This window comes from Lampetra fluviatilis, unplaced genomic scaffold (genome assembly GCF_964198595.1).
Source record: "Lampetra fluviatilis unplaced genomic scaffold, kcLamFluv1.1 SCAFFOLD_259, whole genome shotgun sequence".
NCBI classification, from domain to species: domain Eukaryota; kingdom Metazoa; phylum Chordata; class Hyperoartia; order Petromyzontiformes; family Petromyzontidae; genus Lampetra; species Lampetra fluviatilis.
In genome coordinates this window covers 42,501-68,134 of record NW_027620688.1, presented here as the reverse complement: position 1 = coordinate 68,134, position 25,634 = coordinate 42,501, and the positions used below count along the sequence as shown (strand labels likewise).

The following is a 25,634-nucleotide window of genomic DNA, read 5'->3' as shown; positions in this document are numbered from 1 at the left end:
GCACTCACTCTCTCACACTCACTCACTCGCACTCGCTCGCACTCACTCGCACTCACTCGCACTCACTCACTCGCACTCACTCACTCGCACTCACTCGCACTCACTCACTCGCACTCACTCGCTCGCTCGCACTCACTCGCACTCACTCACTCGCACTCACTCACTCGCACTCACTCGCTCGCTCGCACTCACTCGCACTCGCTCGCTCGCACTCGCTCGCTCGCACTCACTCGCTCTCTCACACTCACTCACTCGCTCGCACTCACTCGCTCTCTCACACTCACTCACTCTCTCACACTCACTCACTCTCTCACACTCACTCGCTCTCTCACACTCGCTCTCTCACACTCACTCGCTCTCTCACACTCACTCACTCTCTCACACTCACTCGCTCTCTCACACTCGCTCTCTCACACTCACTCTCTCACACTCACTCTCTCACACTCACTCGCTCTCTCACACTCACTCGCTCGCACTCACTCACTCTCTCACACTCACTCTCTCACACTCACTCTCTCACACTCACTCGCTCTCTCACACTCACTCGCTCTCTCACACTCACTCGCTCTCTCACACTCACTCTCTCGCACTCACTCACTCTCTCGCACTCACTCACTCTCTCGCACTCACTCACTCTCTCACACTCACTCTCTCACACTCACTCTCTCACACTCACTCGCTCTCTCACACTCACTCGCTCTCTCACACTCACTCGCTCTCTCACACTCACTCGCTCGCACTCACTCACTCTCTCGCACTCACTCACTCTCTCACACTCACTCACTCTCTCACACTCACTCGCTCGCACTCACTCACTCTCTCACACTCACTCACTCTCTCACACTCACTCTCTCACACTCACTCACTCTCTCACACTCACTCACTCACTCGCACTCGCTCTCTCACACTCACTCTCTCACACTCACTCGCTCGCACTCACTCTCTCACACTCACTCGCTCGCACTCACTCTCTCACACTCACTCACTCTCTCACACTCACTCTCTCACACTCACTCTCTCACACTCACTCTCTCACACTCACTCACTCTCTCACACTCACTCTCTCACACTCACTCTCTCACACTCACTCGCACTCACTCGCTCTCTCACACTCACTCGCTCGCACTCACTCTCTCACACTCACTCACTCTCTCACACTCACTCACTCTCTCACACTCACTCTCTCACACTCACTCTCTCACACTCACTCGCTCGCACTCACTCACTCTCTCACACTCACTCTCTCACACTCACTCTCTCACACTCACTCGCTCGCACTCACTCACTCTCTCACACTCACTCGCTCTCTCACACTCACTCACTCTCTCACACTCACTCTCTCACACTCACTCACTCTCTCACACTCACTCACTCTCTCACACTCACTCACTCTCTCACACTCACTCTCTCACACTCACTCGCTCTCTCACACTCACTCGCTCGCACTCACTCACTCTCTCACACTCACTCGCTCTCTCACACTCACTCTCTCACACTCACTCACTCGCACTCACTCGCTCTCTCACACTCACTCTCTCACACTCACTCGCTCGCACTCACTCACTCTCTCACACTCACTCGCTCGCACTCACTCACTCTCTCGCACTCACTCTCTCACACTCACTCTCTCACACTCACTCACTCACACTCACTCGCTCTCTCACACTCACTCGCTCGCACTCACTCACTCTCTCACACTCACTCTCTCACACTCACTCTCTCACACTCACTCACTCTCTCGCACTCACTCTCTCACACTCACTCACTCTCTCGCACTCACTCTCTCACACTCACTCGCTCGCACTCACTCACTCTCTCACACTCACTCGCTCTCTCACACTCACTCACTCGCACTCACTCACTCTCTCACACTCACTCACTCTCTCGCACTCACTCTCTCACACTCACTCACTCGCTCGCACTCACTCACTCTCTCGCACTCACTCGCTCTCTCACACTCACTCACTCTCTCACACTCACTCGCTCTCTCACACTCACTCGCTCGCACTCACTCACTCTCTCACACTCACTCACTCTCTCGCACTCACTCGCTCTCTCACACTCACTCGCTCTCTCACACTCACTCGCTCTCTCACACTCGCTCTCTCACACTCACTCGCTCGCACTCACTCACTCGCTCGCACTCACTCACTCTCTCACACTCACTCGCTCTCTCACACTCACTCGCTCACACTCACTCTCTCACACTCACTCGCTCTCTCACACTCACTCTCTCACACTCACTCTCTCGCACTCACTCGCTCTCTCACACTCACTCGCTCGCACTCACTCACTCTCTCACACTCACTCGCTCTCTCACACTCACTCTCTCACACTCACTCACTCGCACTCACTCGCTCTCTCACACTCACTCTCTCACACTCACTCTCTCACACTCACTCACTCTCTCACACTCACTCGCTCGCACTCACTCACTCGCTCGCACTCACTCTCTCACACTCACTCACTCTCTCACACTCACTCGCTCGCACTCACTCGCTCTCTCACACTCACTCTCTCACACTCACTCACTCTCTCACTCGCACTCGCTCGCACTCACTCTCTCACACTCACTCACTCTCTCACACTCACTCGCTCGCACTCACTCGCTCTCTCACACTCACTCTCTCACACTCACTCTCTCGCACTCACTCGCTCTCTCACACTCACTCGCTCGCACTCACTCTCTCGCACTCACTCGCTCTCTCACACTCACTCTCTCACACTCACTCTCTCGCACTCACTCGCTCTCTCACACTCACTCTCTCACACTCACTCTCTCGCACTCACTCGCTCTCTCACACTCACTCGCTCTCTCACACTCACTCTCTCACACTCACTCACTCGCACTCACTCGCTCTCTCACACTCACTCTCTCACACTCACTCTCTCACACTCACTCACTCTCTCACACTCACTCACTCGCACTCACTCACTCGCTCGCACTCACTCGCTCTCTCACACTCACTCGCTCACACTCACTCGCTCTCTCACACTCACTCGCTCTCTCACACTCACTCGCTCTCTCACACTCACTCTCTCACACTCACTCGCTCTCTCACACTCACTCACTCTCTCACACTCACTCGCTCTCTCACACTCACTCTCTCACACTCACTCGCTCGCACTCACTCACTCTCTCACACTCACTCACTCTCTCACACTCACTCGCTCTCTCACACTCACTCTCTCACACTCACTCGCTCTCTCACACTCACTCTCTCACACTCACTCACTCTCTCACACTCACTCGCTCGCACTCACTCACTCTCTCACACTCACTCGCTCTCTCACACTCACTCGCTCTCTCACACTCACTCTCTCACACTCACTCGCTCTCTCACACTCACTCTCTCACACTCACTCACTCTCTCACACTCACTCGCTCGCACTCACTCACTCTCACACTCACTCGCTCTCTCACACTCACTCTCTCACACTCACTCACTCTCTCACACTCACTCGCTCGCACTCACTCACTCTCTCACACTCACTCGCTCTCTCACACTCACTCTCTCACACTCACTCGCTCTCTCACACTCACTCTCTCACACTCACTCACTCTCTCACACTCACTCGCTCGCACTCACTCACTCTCTCACACTCACTCGCTCTCTCACACTCACTCTCTCACACTCACTCACTCGCACTCACTCGCTCTCTCACACTCACTCTCTCACACTCACTCGCTCGCACTCACTCACTCTCTCACACTCACTCACTCGCACTCACTCGCTCTCTCACACTCACTCGCTCGCACTCACTCGCTCTCTCACACTCACTCGCTCGCACTCACTCGCTCTCTCACACTCACTCGCTCACACTCACTCGCTCTCTCACACTCACTCGCTCTCTCACACTCACTCGCTCTCTCACACTCACTCGCTCTCTCACACTCACTCGCTCTCTCACACTCACTCGCTCTCTCACACTCACTCGCTCTCTCACACTCACTCGCTCACACTCACTCGCTCTCTCACACTCACTCGCTCTCTCACACTCACTCGCTCTCTCACACTCACTCTCTCACACTCACTCACTCGCTCGCACTCACTCTCTCACACTCACTCGCTCACACTCACTCGCTCTCTCACACTCACTCGCTCTCTCACACTCACTCGCTCTCTCACACTCACTCTCTCACACTCACTCGCTCACACTCACTCGCTCTCTCACACTCACTCGCTCTCTCACACTCACTCGCTCTCTCACACTCACTCTCTCACACTCACTCACTCGCTCGCACTCACTCTCTCACACTCACTCGCTCACACTCACTCGCTCTCTCACACTCACTCGCTCTCTCACACTCACTCGCTCTCTCACACTCACTCTCTCACACTCACTCACTCGCACTCACTCGCTCTCTCACACTCACTCGCTCGCACTCACTCACTCTCTCACACTCACTCTCTCACACTCACTCGCTCTCTCACACTCACTCTCTCACACTCACTCGCTCGCACTCACTCACTCTCTCACACTCACTCGCTCTCTCACACTCACTCGCTCACACTCACTCACTCTCTCACACTCACTCTCTCACACTCACTCGCTCGCACTCACTCTCTCTCACACTCACTCTCTCACACTCACTCGCTCTCTCACACTCACTCTCTCACACTCACTCTCTCACACTCACTCACTCTCTCACACTCACTCGCTCGCACTCACTCGCTCGCTCTCTCACACTCACTCACTCTCTCACACTCACTCGCTCTCTCACACTCACTCGCTCTCTCACACTCACTCTCTCACACTCACTCTCTCACACTCACTCACTCTCTCACACTCACTCTCTCACACTCACTCGCTCGCACTCACTCACTCTCTCACACTCACTCGCTCTCTCACACTCGCTCTCTCACACTCACTCACTCTCACTCACTCTCTCACACTCACTCGCTCTCTCACACTCACTCACTCTCTCACACTCACTCGCTCTCTCACACTCACTCACTCTCTCACACTCGCTCTCTCACACTCACTCACTCTCACTCACTCTCTCACACTCACTCACTCTCTCACACTCACTCGCTCTCTCACACTCACTCACTCGCTCGCACTCACTCTCTCACACTCACTCTCTCTCTCACACTCACTCACTCTCTCACACTCACTCACTCTCTCACACTCACTCACTCTCTCACACTCACTCGCTCACACTCACTCGCTCTCTCACACTCACTCGCTCGCACTCACTCACTCTCTCACACTCACTCGCTCTCTCACACTCACTCGCTCACACTCACTCACTCTCTCACACTCACTCACTCGCACTCACTCACTCTCTCACACTCACTCGCTCTCTCACACTCACTCACTCTCTCACACTCACTCGCTCGCACTCACTCACTCTCTCACACTCACTCGCTCTCTCACACTCACTCGCTCACACTCACTCACTCTCTCACACTCACTCGCTCTCTCACACTCACTCGCTCGCACTCACTCACTCTCTCACACTCACTCGCTCTCTCACACTCACTCGCTCGCACTCACTCACTCTCTCACACTCACTCACTCGCACTCACTCACTCGCTCGCACTCACTCACTCTCTCACACTCACTCGCTCTCTCACACTCACTCGCTCGCACTCACTCACTCTCTCGCACTCACTCACTCGCACTCACTCTCTCACACTCACTCGCTCGCACTCACTCGCACTCACTCACTCTCTCACACTCACTCGCACTCACTCACTCTCTCACACTCACTCGCACTCACTCACCACCGCACTCACTCGCACTCACTCACTCTCTCACACTCACTCGCACTCACTCACTCTCTCACACTCACTCGCACTCACTCACCACCGCACTCACTCGCACTCACTCACTCTCTCACACTCACTCGCACTCACTCACTCTCTCACACTCACTCGCACTCACTCACCACCGCACTCACTCGCACTCACTCACTCTCTCACACTCACTCGCACGCACTCACTCACCACCGCACTCACTCACTCGCACTCGCTCGCACTCACTCACCACCGCACTCACTCGCTCGCACACTCACTCTCTCACACTCACTCGCTCTCACTCGCACTCACTCACCACCGCACTCACTCACTCGCACGCACTCACTCACCACCGCACTCACTCGCACTCACTCACTCGCACTCACTCGCACTCACTCGCACGCACTCACTCACCACCGCACTCACTCGCACTCACTCACACTCATTCGCACTCACTCACACTCATTCGCACTCACTCACACTCATTCGCACTCACTCGCTCGCACACTCACTCTCTCACACTCACTCGCTCTCACTCGCTCGCACGCACGCACTCACACCACCGCACTCACTCACACGCACTCACTCGCACTCACTCACTCGCCACGCACTCACTCTCACGCACTCACTCACTCTCACGCACTCACTCTCACTCACTCACACCACCGCACTCACTCACACTCTCTCACACACTCACTCACACTCACTCACACTCACACACTCACTCGCACTCACTCGCACTCACTCGCACTCACTCACACCACACTCACTCACTCGCACTCACTCGCACGCACTCACTCACCACCGCACTCACTCTCTCACACTCACTCGCACGCACTCACTCACCACCGCACTCACTCACTCGCACTCACTCGCACTCACTCACTCGCACTCACTCACCACCGCACTCACTCGCACTCACTCACTCGCACTCACTCGCACGCACTCACTCACCACCGCACTCACTCACTCGCACTCACTCGCACTCACTCACTCGCACTCACTCACCACCGCACTCACTCGCACTCACTCACTCGCACTCACTCGCACGCACTCACTCACCACCGCACTCACTCACTCGCACTCACTCGCACTCACTCACTCGCACTCACTCACCACCGCACTCACTCGCACTCACTCACTCGCACTCACTCGCACGCACTCACTCACCACCGCACTCACTCGCACACACTCACTCGCACTCACTCGCACTCACTCGCACGCACTCACTCACCACCGCACTCACTCGCACTCACTCACACTCATTCGCACTCACTCACACTCATTCGCACTCACTCGCTCGCACACTCACTCTCTCACACTCACTCGCTCTCACTCGCTCGCACGCACGCACTCACACCACCGCACTCACTCACACGCACTCACTCGCACTCACTCACTCGCCACGCACTCACTCTCACGCACTCACTCACTCTCACGCACTCACTCTCACTCACTCACACCACCGCACTCACTCACACTCTCTCACACACTCACTCACACTCACTCACACTCACACACTCGCACTCACTCGCACTCACTCGCACTCACTCACACCACACTCACTCACTCTCACTCACTCGCACTCACTCGCACTCACTCACACCACACTCACTCTCACTCACTCACACTCACTCGCACTCACTTGCACTCACTCACACACACCACCACACTCACTCACTCGCACGCACTCGCACGCACTCGCACTCACTCACACACACCACCACACTCACTCACTCGCACGCACTCGCACTCACTCACACGCACTCGCACGCACTCACACTCACTCGCACTCACTCGCACTCACTCACACACACCACCACACTCACTCACTCACACGCACTCGCACGCACTCACACTCACTCGCACTCACTCGCACTCACTCACACACACCACCACACTCACTCACTCGCACGCACTCGCACGCACTCGCACTCACTCGCACGCACTCGCACTCAATCACACACACCACCACACTCACTCACTCGCACGCACTCGCACGCACACTCACTCTCTCACACTCACTCGCTCTCACTCGCTCGCACGCACTCACACCACCGCACTCACTCACACGCACTCACTCGCACACACTCACTCGCACTCACTCGCACTCGCACGCACTCACTCACCACCGCACTCACTCGCACTCACTCACACTCATTCGCACTCACTCACACTCATTCGCACTCACTCGCTCGCACACTCACTCTCTCACACTCACTCGCTCTCACTCGCTCGCACGCACGCACTCACACCACCGCACTCACTCACACGCACTCACTCGCACTCACTCACTCGCCACGCACTCACTCTCACGCACTCACTCACTCTCACGCACTCACTCTCACTCACTCACACCACCGCACTCACTCACACTCTCTCACACACTCACTCACACTCACTCACACTCACACACTCACTCGCACTCACTCGCACTCACTCGCACTCACTCACACCACACTCACTCACTCGCACTCACTCGCACGCACTCACTCACCACCGCACTCACTCTCTCACACTCACTCGCACGCACTCACTCACCACCGCACTCACTCACTCGCACTCACTCGCACTCACTCACTCGCACTCACTCACCACCGCACTCACTCGCACTCACTCACTCGCACTCACTCGCACGCACTCACTCACCACCGCACTCACTCACTCGCACTCACTCGCACTCACTCACTCGCACTCACTCACCACCGCACTCACTCGCACTCACTCACTCGCACTCACTCGCACGCACTCACTCACCACCGCACTCACTCGCACACACTCACTCGCACTCACTCGCACTCACTCGCACGCACTCACTCACCACCGCACTCACTCGCACTCACTCACACTCATTCGCACTCACTCACACTCATTCGCACTCACTCGCTCGCACACTCACTCTCTCACACTCACTCGCTCTCACTCGCTCGCACGCACGCACTCACACCACCGCACTCACTCACACGCACTCACTCGCACTCACTCACTCGCCACGCACTCACTCTCACGCACTCACTCACTCTCACGCACTCACTCTCACTCACTCACACCACCGCACTCACTCACACTCTCTCACACACTCACTCACACTCACTCACACTCACACACTCACTCGCACTCGCACTCACTCGCACTCACTCGCACTCACTCACACCACACTCACTCACTCTCACTCACTCGCACTCACTCGCACTCACTCACACCACACTCACTCTCACTCACTCACACTCACTCGCACTCACTCTCACTCACTCACACTCACTCGCACTCACTCACTCGCACTCACTCACACCACACTCACACTCACTCGCACTCACTCACTCGCACTCACTCGCACTCACTCACTCGCACTCACTCACACCACACTCACTCACTCTCACTCACTCGCACTCACTCGCACTCACTCACACCACACTCACTCTCACTCACTCGCACTCACTCGCACTCACTCGCACTCACTCACACACACCACCACACTCACTCTCACTCACTCACACTCACTCGCACTCACTCACTCACACTCACTCACACTCACTCGCACTCACTCACACTCACTCGCACGCACTCGCACTCACTCGCACTCACTCGCACGCACTCGCACTCACTCACACACACCACCACACTCACTCACACTCACTCGCACGCACTCGCACTCACTCGCACTCACTCACACTCACTCGCACGCACTCGCACTCACTCGCACACACCACCACACTCACTCGCACTCACTCGCACTCACTCACACACACCACCACACTCACTCACACTCACCCACACTCACTCGCACTCACTCACACACACCACCACACTCACTCACACTCACTCGCACTCACTCGCACTCACTCACACACACCACCACACTCACTCACTCGCACTCACTCGCACTCACTCACACACACCACCACACTCACTCACACTCACCCACACTCACTCGCACTCACTCACACACACCACCACACTCACTCACACTCACTCGCACTCACTCGCACTCACTCACACACACCACCACACTCACTCGCACGCACTCGCACGCACTCGCACTCACTCGCACTCACTCACACACACCACCACACTCACTCACACTCACTCGCACGCACTCGCACGCACTCGCACGCACTCACACACACCACCACACTCACTCGCACTCACTCGCACTCACTCACACACACCACCACACTCACTCGCACGCACTCGCACGCACTCGCACTCACTCGCACGCACTCACTCACACTCACTCACACTCACTCACTCACACTCACCACCGCACTCACTCACACCACCGCACTCACTCGCCACGCACTCACTCACCACCCTCACTCACCGCACTCACTCACTCGCACTCACTCACACTCACTCGCACTCACTCGCACTCACTCACTCACACTCACCACCGCACTCACTCACACCACCACACTCACTCACTCACAACCCACACTCACCACCACACTCACACTCGCCACCACACTCACTCACTCACACCACCACACTCACTCACACCACCACACACACTCACCGCCGCACTCACTCACACTCACCACCCGCTCTCAATCACACTCACTCACCCACTCACACTCACCCACTCACACTCACCCACTCACTCACACTCTCTCACACACTCACACGCACTCACTCACACTTTTTCACACACTCACTCGCACGCACTCACACTCACCACCGCACTCACTCACACTCACCACCCGCTCTCAATCACACTCACTCACCCACTCACACTCACCCACTCACACTCACCCACTCACTCACACTCTCTCACACACTCACACGCACTCACTCACACTTTTTCACACACTCACTCGCACGCACTCACTCACGCTCACCACCGCACTCACTCACACCACCGCACTCATTCGCCACGCACTCACTCACCACCCTCACTCACACTCACCACCACACTCACTCACACTCTCCACACTCACTCACACTCACCACCCGCTCTCAATCACACTCACACTCACCACCACACTCACTCACACTCACCACCACACTCACTCACACTCACCACCCGCTCTCAATCACACTCACCACCACACTCACTCACACTCTCCACACTCACTCACACTCACCACCCGCTCTCAATCACACTCACACTCACCACCACACTCACTCACACTCACCACCACACTCACTCACACTCACCACCCGCTCTCAATCACACTCACTCACCACTCGCTCAACTCACCACTCGCTCAACTCACTCACACCGCACTCACTCACACCACCACACTCACTCACACTCATCACCCGCTCTCAATCACACTCACACTCACCACCACACTCACTCACACTCACCACCCGCTCTCAATCACACTCACCACCACACTCACTCACACTCTCCACACTCACTCACACTCACCACCCGCTCTCAATCACACTCACACTCACCACCACACTCACTCACACTCACCACCACACTCACTCACACTCACCACCCGCTCTCAATCACACTCACACTCACCACCACACTCACTCACACTCACCACCCGCTCTCAATCACACTCACTCACCACTCGCTCAACTCACCACTCGCTCAACTCACTCACACCGCACTCACTCACACCACCACACTCACTCACACTCATCACCCGCTCTCAATCACCACCGCACTCTCACACACTCACTCACCACCACACTCACTCACACTCTCTCACACGCTCACACTCACTCACACTCACCGCCGCACTCACTCGCACTCACTCGCACTCACTCACCACCCACTCTCAATCACACTCACTCACACTCACCACTCACGCACACACTCACTCGCACTCACTCACACTCACCGCCGTACTCACTCTCACTCACTCACTCACACTCACCGCACTCACTCAACTCTCTCACACTCACCACACTCACCCACTCACTCACACTCACTCATCCTCTCTCACACTCACCCACTCACACTCACCCACTCACACTCACCAACTCACACTCACCACCCGTTCACACCACCGCACTCACTCGCACTCACCACCGCACTCATTCACACTCTCACACTCACTCACTGACACTCACCACCCGCTCACTCTCACCCACTCCCTCTCAATCACCCACTGACCCTCACCATCCACCCGCTCACACTCACCCACTCCCTCTCAATCACCCACGCACACTCACCACCCACTCACACTCACCATCCACACACTCACCATCCACACACTCACCATCCACATACTCACCACCTACGCACACTCACCACCCACTCACACTCAGCATCCACACACTCAGCATCCACACACTCACCATCCACACACTCACCATCCACATACTCACCACCCACTCACTCACACCACCCACTCACTCTCAATCACACTCACCAACCACTCACACTCACCACCCACTAACTCTCCCTTTGCACACACACTCACCATCCACACGCTCACACTCACCATCCACACACTCACCAACCACTCACACTCACAACCCACTCACTCACACTCACAACCCACTCACTCACACTCACCACCCACTCACACTCACCATCCACCCGCTCACACTCACTATCCACATGCTCACACTCACCATCCACACACTCACCGTCCTCACACTCACCACCCACTCACACTCACCATCCACACGGTCACACTCACCATCCACACGCTCACACTCACCATTCACACGCTCACCGTCCTCACACTCACCACCCACTCACCACCCACTCACACTCACCATCCACACGCTCACACTCACCATTCACACGCTCACCACCCACTCACACTCACCACCCACTCACACTCACCATCCACCCGCTCACACTCACCATCCACACGCTCACACTCACCATCCACACGCTCGCCACCCACTCACGCTCACCACCCACTCACCACCCACTGACTCTCCCTTGGCACACACACACACAGTGGCGGGGTAATGGGACGTGGGATTTATCGTTGTACGTTCAGCACTCCGCTCTTGACGCTCGCGTGAACACAACGCTGCACATTTACAGTCTCGTAGAGGCCCCCTCTCTCTCTTTGCCTCGGCCGCCCTGGAGGCTATCGGCGCTTGGATGTGCCTACGGTGGTCAGGTCGTCCGTACTTTGAAGACGTTTTTTGTTTTGTTATTTTTCTGACAGCCCCGCGATCGACGGGATGTGCGTCTGAGCGAGCCGTCCATCCACAAGGTAGGCGGCGTGGCAAATGCATCTTCTGTCTCTCGCTCTCTCGCTCTCGCGCTCGTTGACTGTCTCTGAGAGAGAGAGACACGCAGACCCTGGGCTTGAACCCTGACCCCAGGGTCTCAGTGTCTCCCACAGAGAGAGAGACACCCAGACCCAGGGCTCGAACCCTGACCCCAGGGTCTCAGTGTCTCTGACACGGCCATCGTGAACCCCCTGAGAGAGACACCCAGACCCAGGGCTCGAACCCTGACCCCAGGGTCTCAGTGTCTCCCACACGGTCATCGTGAACCCCCTGAGAGAGAGAGACACCCAGACCCAGGGCTTGAACCCTGACCCCAGGGTCTCAGTGTTTCTGACACGGCCACCGTGAACCCCCTGAGAGAGAGAGAGACACCCAGACCCAGGGCTCGAACCCTGACCCCAGGGTCTCAGTGTCTCTGACACGGCCACTGTGAACCCCCTGAGAGAGAGAGACACCCAGAACCAGGGCTTGAACCCTGACCCCAGGGTCTCAGTGTCTCTGACACGGCCACCGTGAACCCCCTGAGAGAGAGAGAGACACCCAGACCCAGGGTCTCAGCGTCTCCCACATGGCCACCGTGAACCCTGTGATGGACCCTTGGCTTGCGTAGTGCCTGCCAGTGTTTGTGTTGGCGTGGTCCCGACAAGGTTCACAATGGCCGGTTCCCTGGCCGCGCTGTGTGGCCTAGGTGAGTGAATGTTAGCAGAGGGTGGGCTACAGAATCAACACTCCCTGTGTGGTGAGTATATGGGTCTCTGTGTGGTGAGTCTGTGTGGTGAGTCGGTGTGGTGAGTCGGTGTGGTGAGTCTATGGGTCTCTGTGTGGTGAGTCTTTGGGTCTCTGTGTGGTGAGTCTGTGTGGTGAGTCTTTGGGTCTCTGTGTGGTGAGTCTTTGGGTCTCTGTGTGGTGAGTCTTTGGGTCTCTGTGTGGTGAGTCTATGGATCTCTGTGTGGTGGTGAGTCTTTGGGTCTCTGTGTGGTGAGTCTGTGTGGTGAGTCTTTGGGTCTCTGTGTGGTGAGTCTTTGGGTCTCTGTGTGGTGAGTCTGTGTGGTGAGTCTGTGTGGTGAGTCTGTGTGGTGAGTCTGTGTGGTGAGTCTGTGTGGTGAGTCTGTGTGGTGAGTCTGTGTGGTGAGTCTGTGTGGTGAGTCAATGGGTCTCTGTGTGGTGGTGAGTCTGTGGACCTCTGTGTGGTGAGTCTGCGGTGTTTGTGAGCGAGAGCGCGCCGATTGTTTTCCGTCGCGCACTCCCCTCGCCACAGTCGCGTCCGCAGGCGGGAGACGCTATCGGGCACCCCAACCGCAGACCCACCACTCGCTCAGCCAGCCTGCCCCCTCTGCTGCCGTGGTTATTACTCTAACAGCAGCAACGACAACAACAACAATCACCCTGACATCACTCAGCCCCCCACTCACTCAGCCCCCCACTCACTCAGCCCCCCACTCACTCAGCCCCCCACTCACTCAGCCCCCCACTCACTCAGCCCCCCACTCACTCAGCCCCCCACTCACTCAGCTCCCCACTCACTCAGCTCCCCACTCACTCAGCTCCCCACTCACTCAGCCCCCCACTCACTCAGCCCCCAACTCACTCAGCCCCCCACTCACTCAGCCCCCCACTCACTCAGCCCCCCACTCACTCAGCTCCCCACTCACTCAGCCCCCCACTCACTCAGCTCCCCACTCACTCAGCCCCCCACTCACTCAGCTCCCCACTCACTCAGCCCCCCACTCACTCAGCCCCCCACTCACTCAGCCCCCCACTCACTCAGCCCCCCACTCACTCAGCCCCCCACTCACTCAGCCCCCCACTCACTCAGCTCCCCACTCACTCAGCTCCCCACTCACTCAGCCCCCCACTCACTCAGCTCCCCACTCACTCAGCTCCCCACTCACTCAGCTCCCCACTCACTCAGCCCCCCACTCACTCAGCTCCCCACTCACTCAGCTCCCCACTCACTCAGCTCCCCACTCACTCAGCTCCCCACTCACTCAGCTCCCCACTCGCTCAGCTCCCCACTCGCTCAGCCCCCCACTCACTCAGCTCCCCACTCACTCAGCCCCCCACTCACTCAGCTCCCCACTCGCTCAGCCCCCCACTCACTCAGCCCCCCACTCACTCAGCCCCCCACTCACTCAGCCCCCCACTCACTCAGCTCCCCACTCACTCAGCCCCCCACTCACTCAGCCCCCCACTCACTCAGCCCCCCACTCACTCAGCCCCCCACTCACTCAGCTCCCCACTCACTCAGCCCCCCACTCACTCAGCCCCCCACTCACTCAGCCCCCCACTCACTCAGCCCCCCACTCACTCAGCCCCCCACTCACTCAGCCCCCCACTCACTCAGCTCCCCACTCACTCAGCCCCCCACTCACTCAGCCCCCCACTCACTCAGCCCCCCACTCACTCAGCCCCCCACTCACTCAGCTCCCCACTCACTCAGCCCCCCACTCACTCAGCCCCCCACTCACTCAGCCCCCCACTCACTCAGCCCCCCACTCACTCAGCCCCCCACTCACTCAGCTCCTCACTCACTCAGCCCCCCACTCACTCAGCCCCCCACTCACTCAGCCCCCCACTCACTCAGCCCCCCACTCACTCAGCCCCCCACTCACTCAGCTCCCCACTCACTCAGCCCCCCACTCACTCAGCCCCCCACTCACTCAGCTCCCCACTCACTCAGCCCCCCACTCACTCAGCTCCCCACTCACTCAGCTCCCCACTCACTCAGCCCCCCACTCACTCAGCCCCCCACTCACTCAGCCCCCCACTCACTCAGCCCCCCACTCACTCACCCCTCCACTCACCCCCCCCCACTCACCCCCCTCCACTCACCCCTCACCCCCCCCCCCCCACTCACCCCCCTCCACTCACCCTCCCCCACTCACCCTCCCACTTACTCAACCCTCCACTCACCAATCCACTCACCCCTCTACTCACCCCCCCACTCACCCACTCACCCACTCACTCACCCACCCACTCACCGACTCACTCACTCACCCCCCCACTCACTCACTCACCCACTTACTCACCCCCCACTCACTCACCCACCCACTCACCCACCCACTCACCGACTCACTCACTCACCCCCCCACTCACTCACCCACTCACTCACCCCCCACTCACTCACCCACCCACTCACCCACCCACTCACCGACTCACTCACTCACCCACCCACTCACTCACCCACTCACTCACCCCCCACTCACTCACCCACCCACTCACCCACCCACTCACCGACTCACTCACTCACCCACCCACTCACGCCTCCACCCACCCCCCCCACTCAGCCCCCCACTTACTCACCCCTCCACTCACCCCCCCACTCACCCACCCATTCACCGACTCACTCACTCACCCACTCACCCACCCACTCACCCACTCACCCACTCACCGACTCACTCACTCACCCACTCACCCACCCACTCACCCACTCACCCACTCACCCACCCACTCACCGACTCACTCACTCACCCACTCACCCACTCACCCACCCACTCACCCACTCACCCACCCACTCACCCACCCACTCACCGACTCACTCACTCACCCACTCACCCAGCCACTCACCGACTCACTCACTCACCCACTCATCCACCCACTCACCGACTCATTCACTCACCCACTCACCCACTCACCCACCCACGCACTCACGCCCCCACTCACCTACACTCACCTCTCCCTGCCCATCAAACGAGTTTCTTCAGTTGAACTTTGATCTCCGAGTTAAATTGTAACAGAGCCTTCGCTGCTGCCCACGCTGCCGCTCCCCTCACAGGGGGTTCACGATGGCCATGTGGGAGACACTGAGACCCTGGGGTCAGGGTTCAAGCCCTGGGTCTGGGTGTCTCTCTCTCTCTCAGGGGGTTCACGATGGTCGTGTAGGAGACACTGAGACCCTGGGGTCAGGGTTCAAGCCCTGGGTCTGGGTGTCTCTCTCTCAGGGAGTTCACGATGGCCGTGTCGGAGACACTGAGACCCTGGGGTCAGGGTTCAAGCCCTGGGTCTGGGTGTCTCTCTCTCAGGGGGTTCACGATGGCCGTGTCGGAGGCACTGAGACCCTGGGGTCAGGGTTCAAGCCCTGGGTCTGGGTGTCTCTCTCTCTCTCAGGGGGTTCACGATGGCCGTGTCGGAGGCACTGAGACCCTGGGGTCAGGGTTCAAGCCCTGGGTCTGGGTCTCTCTCTCTCTCTCAGGGGGTTCACGATGGCCGTGTCGGAGACGCTGAGACCCTGGGGTCAGGGTTCAAGCCCTGGGTCTGGGTGTCTCTCTCAGGGGGTTCACGATGGCCGTGTCGGAGACACTGAGACCCTGGGGTCAGGGTTCAAGCCCTGGGTCTGGGTGTCTCTCTCAGGGGGTTCACGATGGCCGTGTCGGAGACACTGAGACCCTGGGGTCAGGGTTCAAGCCCTGGGTCTGGGTGTCTCTCTCAGGGGGTTCACGATGGCCGTGTCGGAGACACTGAGACCCTGGGGTCAGGGTTCAAGCCCTGGGTCTGGGTGTCTCTCTCTCAGAATCCGAGTTCGATTACCACTCACGACCACCACCAGCAGCACTGGTGACGGTTATCTAAACCCTATCGTGGGTCTTCTCCCCTAGGTCAACTCGGCCTCAAATGAGTACCTGGTGCAGCTGTGTTTAGTGGTACACATCGCCACTGGGGGAGAGACCAAGGCGGCCGGGCGTAGTGGTGGTGGTGCTGATCACCCACCCCCTCTGTGTGTGTGTCTGTGTGTGTGTGTGTCTGTGTGTGTGTCTGTGTGTGTGTCTGTGTGTGTGTCTGTGTGTGTGTCTGTGTGTGTGTCTGTGTGTGTGTGTGTCTCTGTGTGTGTGTGTCACTAGTGAGTGAGTGGGTGAGTGGGTGAGTGAATGTGAGTGTCTGTGTGTGTGTCTGTGTGTGTGTGTCACTAGTGAGTGAGTGAGTGAGTAGGTGAGTAAGTGGGTGAGTGGGTGAGTGGGTGAGTAAGTGGGTGAGTGGGTGAGTGAGTGAGTGAGTAGGTGAGTGGGTGAGTGAATGTGAGTGTCTGTGTGCGTGTGTCTGTCTGTGTGTGTGTGTCACTAGTGAGTGGGTGAGTGAGTGGGTGAGTGGGTGAGTGAGTAGGTGAGTGGGTGAGTGAATGTGAGTGTCTGTGTGCGTGTGACACTGGGGGAGAGACAAAGGCGGCCGGGCGTGGTGGTGGTAGTGGTCACCCTCCCCCTCTGTGTGTGTGTGTGTCTGTGTGTGTGTGTCTGTGTGTGTGTGTCTGTGTGTGTGTGTCACTAGTGAGTGAGTGAGTGGGTGAGTGAGTGAGTAGGTGAGTGGGTGAGTGGGTGAATGAGTGGGTGAGTGAATGTGAGTGTCTGTGTGTGTATGTGTGTGTGTGTTGTCACTAGTGAGTGGGTGAGTGGGTGAGTGAGTGGGTGAGTGGGTGAGTGGGTGAGTGAGTAGGTGAGTGAGTGAGTAGGTGAGTGAGTGAGTGAGTAGGTGAGTGGGTGAGTGGGTGTGTGTAGCGCTGTAGCCACAGTGGCCGGTAGCCTTCGACGGCGACGCTGCTGCTGCTATTCGCAGCACTTGCCCCGACAGCTTTGAAGGCTACACGGGGGACCTTTGCATTTGTGTGGCTCTGTGTGGGAGTGACGACGGGGGTTGTTGACGTGACTGCGGATGTGAGCGTGTGTGTGAGTGGGAGTGCGTGAGTGTGTGGGAGTGTGTGTGAGCGTGTGTGTGAGTGTGGGAGCGTGTGAGCGTGTGTGTGAGCGTGTGTGTGAGCGTGCGTGCGAGTGTGTGAGCGTGTGTGTGAGTGTGGGAGCGTGTGAGTGTGTGAGTGTGTGTGCGAGTGCGTGCAAGTGTGTGCGAGTGTGTGAGTGTGTGTGTGAGCGTGCGTGTGAGCGTGCGTGTGAGCGTGAGTGTGTGAGCGTGCGTGTGTGAGCGTGCGTGCGAGTGTGTGAGCGTGCGTGTGAGTGTGCGTGTGAGTGTGTGAGCGTGTGTGCGTGTGAGTGTGTGAGCGTGTGTGCGTGTGTGTGAGTGTGTGCGAGTGCGTGCGAGTGTGTGAGCGTGCGTGTGAGCGTGAGTGTGAGCGTGTGTGTGAGAGTGTGTGAGCGTGCGTGCGAGTGTGTGAGCGTGCGTGTGAGTGTGCGTGTGAGTGTGTGAGCGTGTGTGCGTGTGAGTGTGTGAGCGTGTGTGCGTGTGAGTGTGTGAGTGTGTGTGCGAGTGCGTGCGAGTGTGTGAGTGTGCGTGTGAGCGTGCGTGTGAGCGTGAGTGTGAGCGTGAGTGTGTGAGTGTGTGAGCGTGCGTGCGAGTGTGTGAGCGTGTGTGTGAGTGTGTGTGAGCGTGCGTGTGTGTGAGTGTGTGTCTGAGCGTGTGTGTGTGTGAGTGTGTGAGTGTGTGTGAGCGTGCGTGTGTGTGAGTGTGTGTCTGAGCGTGTGTGTGTGTGCGTGTGAGCGTGCGTGTGAGTGTGCGTGAGTGTGAGTGTGTGAGTGTCTGTGAGTGTATCTGAGTGTGTGAGCGTGTGTGTGAGCGTGAGTGTGTGTTTGAGCGTGAGTGTGTGCGAGTGTGTGTGAGTGTGTGTGAGCGTGCGTGTGAGCGTGAGTGTGAGCGTGAGCGTGAGTGTGTGAGTGTGTGAGCGTGCGTGCGAGTGTGTGAGCGTGTGTGTGAGTGTGTGTGAGCGTGCGTGTGTGTGAGTGTGTGTCTGAGCGTGTGTGTGTGTGAGTGTGTGAGTGTGTGTGAGCGTGCGTGTGTGTGAGTGTGTGTCTGAGCGTGTGTGTGTGTGCGTGTGAGCGTGCGTGTGAGTGTGCGTGAGTGTGAGTGTGTGAGTGTCTGTGAGTGTATCTGAGTGTGTGAGCGTGTGTGTGAGCGTGAGTGTGTGTTTGAGCGTGAGTGTGTGCGAGTGTGTGTGAGTGTGTGTGAGCGTGCGTGTGTGTGAGTGTGTGTCTGAGCGTGTGTGTGTGTGCGTGTGAGCGTGCGTGTGAGTGTGCGTGAGTGTGAGTGTGTGAGTGTCTGTGAGTGTATCTGAGTGTGTGAGCGTGTGTGTGAGCGTGAGTGTGTGTTTGAGCGTGAGTGTGTGCGAGTGTGTGTGAGTGTGTGTCTGAGCGTGTGTGTGTGTGAGTGTGTGAGTGTGTGTGAGCGTGCGTGTGTGTGAGTGTGTGTCTGAGCGTGTGTGCGTGTGAGCGTGCGTGTGAGTGTGAGTGTGCGTGAGTGTGAGTGTGTGAGTGTCTGTGAGTGTATCTGAGTGTGTGAGCGTGTGTGTGAGCGTGAGTGTGTGTTTGAGCGTGAGTGTGTGCGAGTGTGTGTGAGTGTGTGTGAGCGTGCGTGTGTGTGAGTGTGTGTCTGAGCGTGAGTGTGTGTCTGAGCGTGTGAGTGTGAGTGTCTGTGAGTGTATCTGAGTGTGTGAGCGTGTGTGTGAGCGTGAGTGTGTGTTTGAGCGTGTGAGTGTGTGCGAGTGTGTGTGAGTGTGTGAGTGTGTGTGAGCGTGCGTGTGTGTGAGTGTGTGTCTGAGCGTGAGTGTGTGTCTGAGCGTGTGTGCGTGCATGTGAGTGTGAGTGTGTGAGTGTCTGTGAGTGTATCTGAGTGTGTGAGCGTGTGTGTGAGCGTGAGTGTGTGAGTGTGTGTCTGAGCGTGCGTGTGAGTGTGTGAGTGTGTGTGAGCGTGTGTGTGAGTGTGTGTCTGAGCGTGAGTGTGTGTCTGAGCGTGTGTGCGTGCGTGTGAGTGTGCGTGAGTGTGTGAGTGTCTGTGAGTGTATCTGAGTGTGTGAGCGTGTGTGTGAGCGTGAGTGTGTGTTTGAGCGTGTGAGTGTGTGTCTGAGTGTGCGTGCGAGTGTGTGCGAGTGTGTGCGAGTGTGTGCGAGTGAGTGTGAGTGAGTGTGTGAGTGTGTGTCTGAGCGTGCGAGTGTGTGTGCGAGTGTGAGTGCGTGTGCGAGTGTGTGCGAGTGTGTGTGAGTGTGTGCGAGTGTGTGAGTGTGTGTCTGAGCGTGCGTGTGAGTGTGTGTCTGAGCGTGCGTGCGAGTGTGTGCGAGTGTGTGAGTGTGTGTCTGAGCGTGCGTGTGTGTGTGCGAGTGTGCGTGCGTGTGAGTGTGTGTGCGAGTGTGTGCGAGTGTGTGCGAGTGTGAGTGAGTGTGTGCGAGTGTGTGCGAGTGTGTGAGTGTGTGTCTGAGCGTGCGTGTGTGTGTGCGAGTGTGACTGGTGTGGATTCGCTGCGGGAATCTTGTCCAGATGGGATTTCGCTTCCACAAAAGCCGCACGCGGCTTGAGATCCACCCTCGATATCAATTACAGAACCGCCCACTCACGCGCCCACTCACACATCGACACTTTAGCGTACACACGCCAGGGCTGAACAATTAATCGATTTGAAATCGATTAATCGCACTTTGAAACAGTTGATTGGTGAATCGCAAAGGGCTGCGATTTTTTAGCGATTTGAAAAATCGCTATTTTGTGAATTGATTTATTTTTGTATTACTATGACTTTATTTAACTTAATTGTTCTATGTTTGATTGTTCCATCTCAATTAAAACATTTTTGTGAATGCATGTTGGACGCAATTCATATAATTCTAGATTTGAAGCTTTCGTGACTGCAAGGTTTTTTCGGTAAAGTGATGTAGGTACAAAAAAATTTAATTTAATAAAATAAAATAATTCTCACGACGTTTCGGCTGCAACGCAAGCAGCCGTCTTCAGGTGAAGAATGCTTGCGTTGTAGCCGAAACGTCGTGAGAATTATTTTATTTAATGATGTTTTATTTTTATTATTTTATTACTTCCCTTCTACGTGACGACTTTACCGAAAGAACCAAGAAGATGAATCCCTGCAGTCACGAAAGCTTTAAATCGAAATTTTATTGTTTTATAATTTTATTGTTTTATTTTTATAATTTAACGTTTTATTTTTACAATTTTATTATGTTATATTTTTATTATTGTATTACGTTATATTTTTATTATTTAATGATGTTTTATTTTTATTATTTTATTACTTCCCTTCTACGTGAAGACTTTACCGAAAGAACCAAGAAGATGAATCCCTGCTGCTGCAGTCACGAAAGAAGCTTTACATCGAAAGTCAAGTTTCACTTCAGTATCCGCTGTGTAATAGATTTGAAACGTGCGATGGAGCTTTATCGCGTGATACCATGAAAATATGAACTGCTAAAGATGTTCTAATGCAAGGATGACAAGTGAAAATATATGTGAATTGCTCTTCTTAGGGGTTTTTTTTCGGTAAAGTCACGTAGGTAAAGAAAAAATGACAATAAAAGTAAAATAAAATAAAAATCACGACGTTTCGGAGGCAACGCAAGCTTCCGTCTTCAGGTGGAACCGTCACAGCCACGCTCGCTGAGTATATTTAGTATATTGATGATACTGATGTAGAAGGGAAGTAATAAAATAATAAGAATGAAACACTAAAATAATTCTCACGACGTTTCGGAGGCAACGCAAGCTTCCGTCTTCAGGTGGAACCGTCACAGCCACGACAGCTGCTGTATCAAGTTAGTAATAAAGGGAAGGAATTTTAATAGTAAGGAGCTGCAGCGGCTAAACCACCACGTTAAAGACTAAAATATCAACTACATCAGTATCAACTTTCGATTTGAAGCTTCTTTCGTGACTGCAGCAGCAGGGATTCATCTTCTTGGTTCTTTCGGTAAAGTCGTCACGTAGAAGGGAAGTAATAAAATAATAAAAATGAAACATAATAAAATAATAAAAATATAACGTAATACAATAATAAAAATAAAACATAATAAAATGAAATAATTCTCACGACGTTTCGGCTACAACGCAAGCATTCTTCACCTGAAGACGGCTGCTTGCGTTGCAGCCGAAACGTCGTGTCAATTATTTCATTTTATTATGTTTTATTTTTATTATTTTATTACTTCCCTTCTACGTGACGACTTTACCGAAAGAACCAAGAAGATGAAACTTGACTTTTAATCGCAAATCAAATCGTAATATCTGTCAGAAATATCGCAATGTGATAGTTTCCCCAAATCGTTCAGCGCTAAGAACTCACCGATTGCGATACCATCGCCGGTACGTGGCGGTGACGGCACCACGACACCTGTGCCAGGCTAGGTGCACCTTGAGGCCACCACGTGAAGTGTCGACGGGACAGACCCTGCAGGTGCCATGGGTTGTACTGCTGTGCCAGGCTAGGTGCACGAGGAGGAGGTCACGGGACAGACCCTGCAGGTGCCATGGGTTGTGCTGCTGTGCCAGACTAGGTGCATGAGGAGGAGGTCACGGGACAGACCCTGCAGGTGCCATGGGTTGTACTGCTGTGCCAGGCTAGGTGCATGAGGAGGTCACGGGACAGACCCTGTAGGTGCCATGGGTTGTACTGCTGTGCCAGGCTAGGTGCACGAGGAGGTCACGGGACAGACCCTGTAGGTGCCATGGGTTGTACTGCTGTGCCAGGCTAGGTGCACGAGGAGGTCACGGGACAGACCCTGCAGGTGCCATGGGTTGTGCTGCTGTGCCAGGCTAGGTGCATGAGGAGGTCACGGGACAGACCCTGCAGGTGCCATGGGTTGTGCTGCTGTGCCAGGCTAGGTGCACGAGGAGGTCACGGGACAGACCCTGCAGGTGCCATGGGTTGTGCTGCTGTGCCAGGCTAGGTGCATGAGGAGGTCACGGGACAGACCCAGCAGGTGCCATGGGTTGTACTGCTGTGCCAGACTAGGTGCATGAGGAGGAGGTCACGGGACAGACCCTGTAGGTGCCATGGGTTGTACTGCTGTGCCAGGCTAGGTGCATGAGGAGGAGGTCACGGGACATACCCTGCAGGTGCCATGGGTTGTACTGCTGTGCCAGGCTAGGTGCATGAGGAGGTCACGGGACAGACCCTGTAGGTGCCATGGGTTGTACTGCTGTACCAGGCTGGGTGCATGAGGAGGAGGTCACGGGACAGACCCTGCAGGTGCCATGGGTTGTACTGCTGTGCCAGACTAGGTGCATGAGGAGAAGGTCACGGGACAGACCCTGCAGGTGCCATGGGTTGTACTGCTGTGCCAGGCTAGGTGCATGAGCAGGTGGTCACGGGACAGACCCTGCAGGTGCCATGGGTTGTACTGCTGTGCCAGGCTAGGTGCATGAGGAGGTCACGGGACAGACCCTGTAGGTGCCATGGGTTGTACTGCTGTGCCAGGCTAGGTGCATGAGGAGGAGGTCACGGGACAGACCCTGCAGGTGCCATGGGTTGTACTGCTGTGCCAGACTAGGTGCATGAGGAGAAGGTCACGGGACAGACCCTGCAGGTGCCATGGGTTGTACTGCTGTGCCAGGCTAGGTGCACGAGGAGGAGGTCACGGGACAGACCCTGCAGGTGCCATGGGTTGTGCTGCTGTGCCAGGCTAGGTGCATGAGGAGGAGGTCACGGGACAGACCCTGCAGGTGCCATGGGTTGTGCTGCTGTGCCAGGCTAGGTGCATGAGGAGGAGGTCACGGGGCAGACCCTGCAGGTGCCACGGGTTGACTGCTGTGCCAGGCTAGGTGCATGAGGAGGAGGTCACGGGACAGACCCTGCAGGTGCCATGGGTTGTACTGCTGTGCCAGGCTAGGTGCACGAGGAGGTCACGGGACAGACCCTGCAGGTGCCATGGGTTGTACTGCTGTGCCAGGCTAGGTGCATGAGGAGGAGGTCACGGGACAGACCCTGCAGGTGCCATGGGTTGTACTGCTGTGCCAGGCTAGGTGCACGAGGAGGTCCGACTTGAGACGGCTGCCTAATACCATTACGTCAACTGCAATCCCCCACCCACTCACCCACATGGTACACTGATATACAAAGACAAAGATCCCCCGTGTAGCCTTAACAAGACTGTAGGGGCAAGTGCTGTTAGCGAGCAGCGCCTATGAAGGCTACCGGCACCACGCCCGGCCGCCTTTGTCTTCCCACAAGGTACTGATTTGGGGCTGAGTCGACCTAGGGGAGGTCCAGGACCGGTTCAGATGATCGTCACTGGTGATGGCCGTGAGCGTAGCGCTAACCACTACACAACACACACAAACGCACTCGCACAGACACACACAGACACACGCATGCAGACAAAGACACACGCATGCAGACAAAGACACACACAGACACTCGCACACAGACACTCACAGACACTCACACAGACACACAGACACTCACACAGACACTCACACAGACACTCACACAGACACTCACACAGACACACACACAGACACACACAGACACACGCATGCACATAAAGACACACACAGACACTCACACAGACACACACAGACAGACACAGACACTCACACAGACACACCAGCATGTACACAGACACACACACACACAGACACACACACAGACACACACACAGACACTCACACAGACACACACACAGACACTCACGCATAGACATACGCATACACACACAGGCACACAGACACACAGACCCGCGTGTGCACAGACACACAGACAAATAACACACACACAGACAAATAACACACACAGACACATACACACACACAGACACACACAGACAGACACAGACAGACAACACACACACAGAGACACACACACAGACACGCACACATAGACACGCACACGCACAGACGCACACACACAGACGCACACACACAGACACACACACAGACACACACACACAGACACGCACACACACAGACACGCACACACACAGACGCACACACACAGACACGCACACACACACAGACGCACACACACAGACGCACACACACAGACGCACACACAGGCTCTGTCTGTGGTCAGTGTCAGTTGTGG

General features: G+C 56.0%; 1 pseudogene across 1 annotated transcript in view; it reads left to right on the top strand.

Annotated features, from left to right (window-relative positions):
• The window catches only part of LOC144954260 (alpha-adducin-like), a 75,063-nt pseudogene that overhangs the window by 7,681 nt on the left and 41,748 nt on the right, over window positions 1–25,634 (top strand). The window contains exon 2 of the transcript XR_013641116.1: window positions 12,836–12,883. The product of XR_013641116.1 is annotated as an alpha-adducin-like (transcript). The remainder of the gene's footprint in view (window positions 1–12,835; window positions 12,884–25,634) is intronic.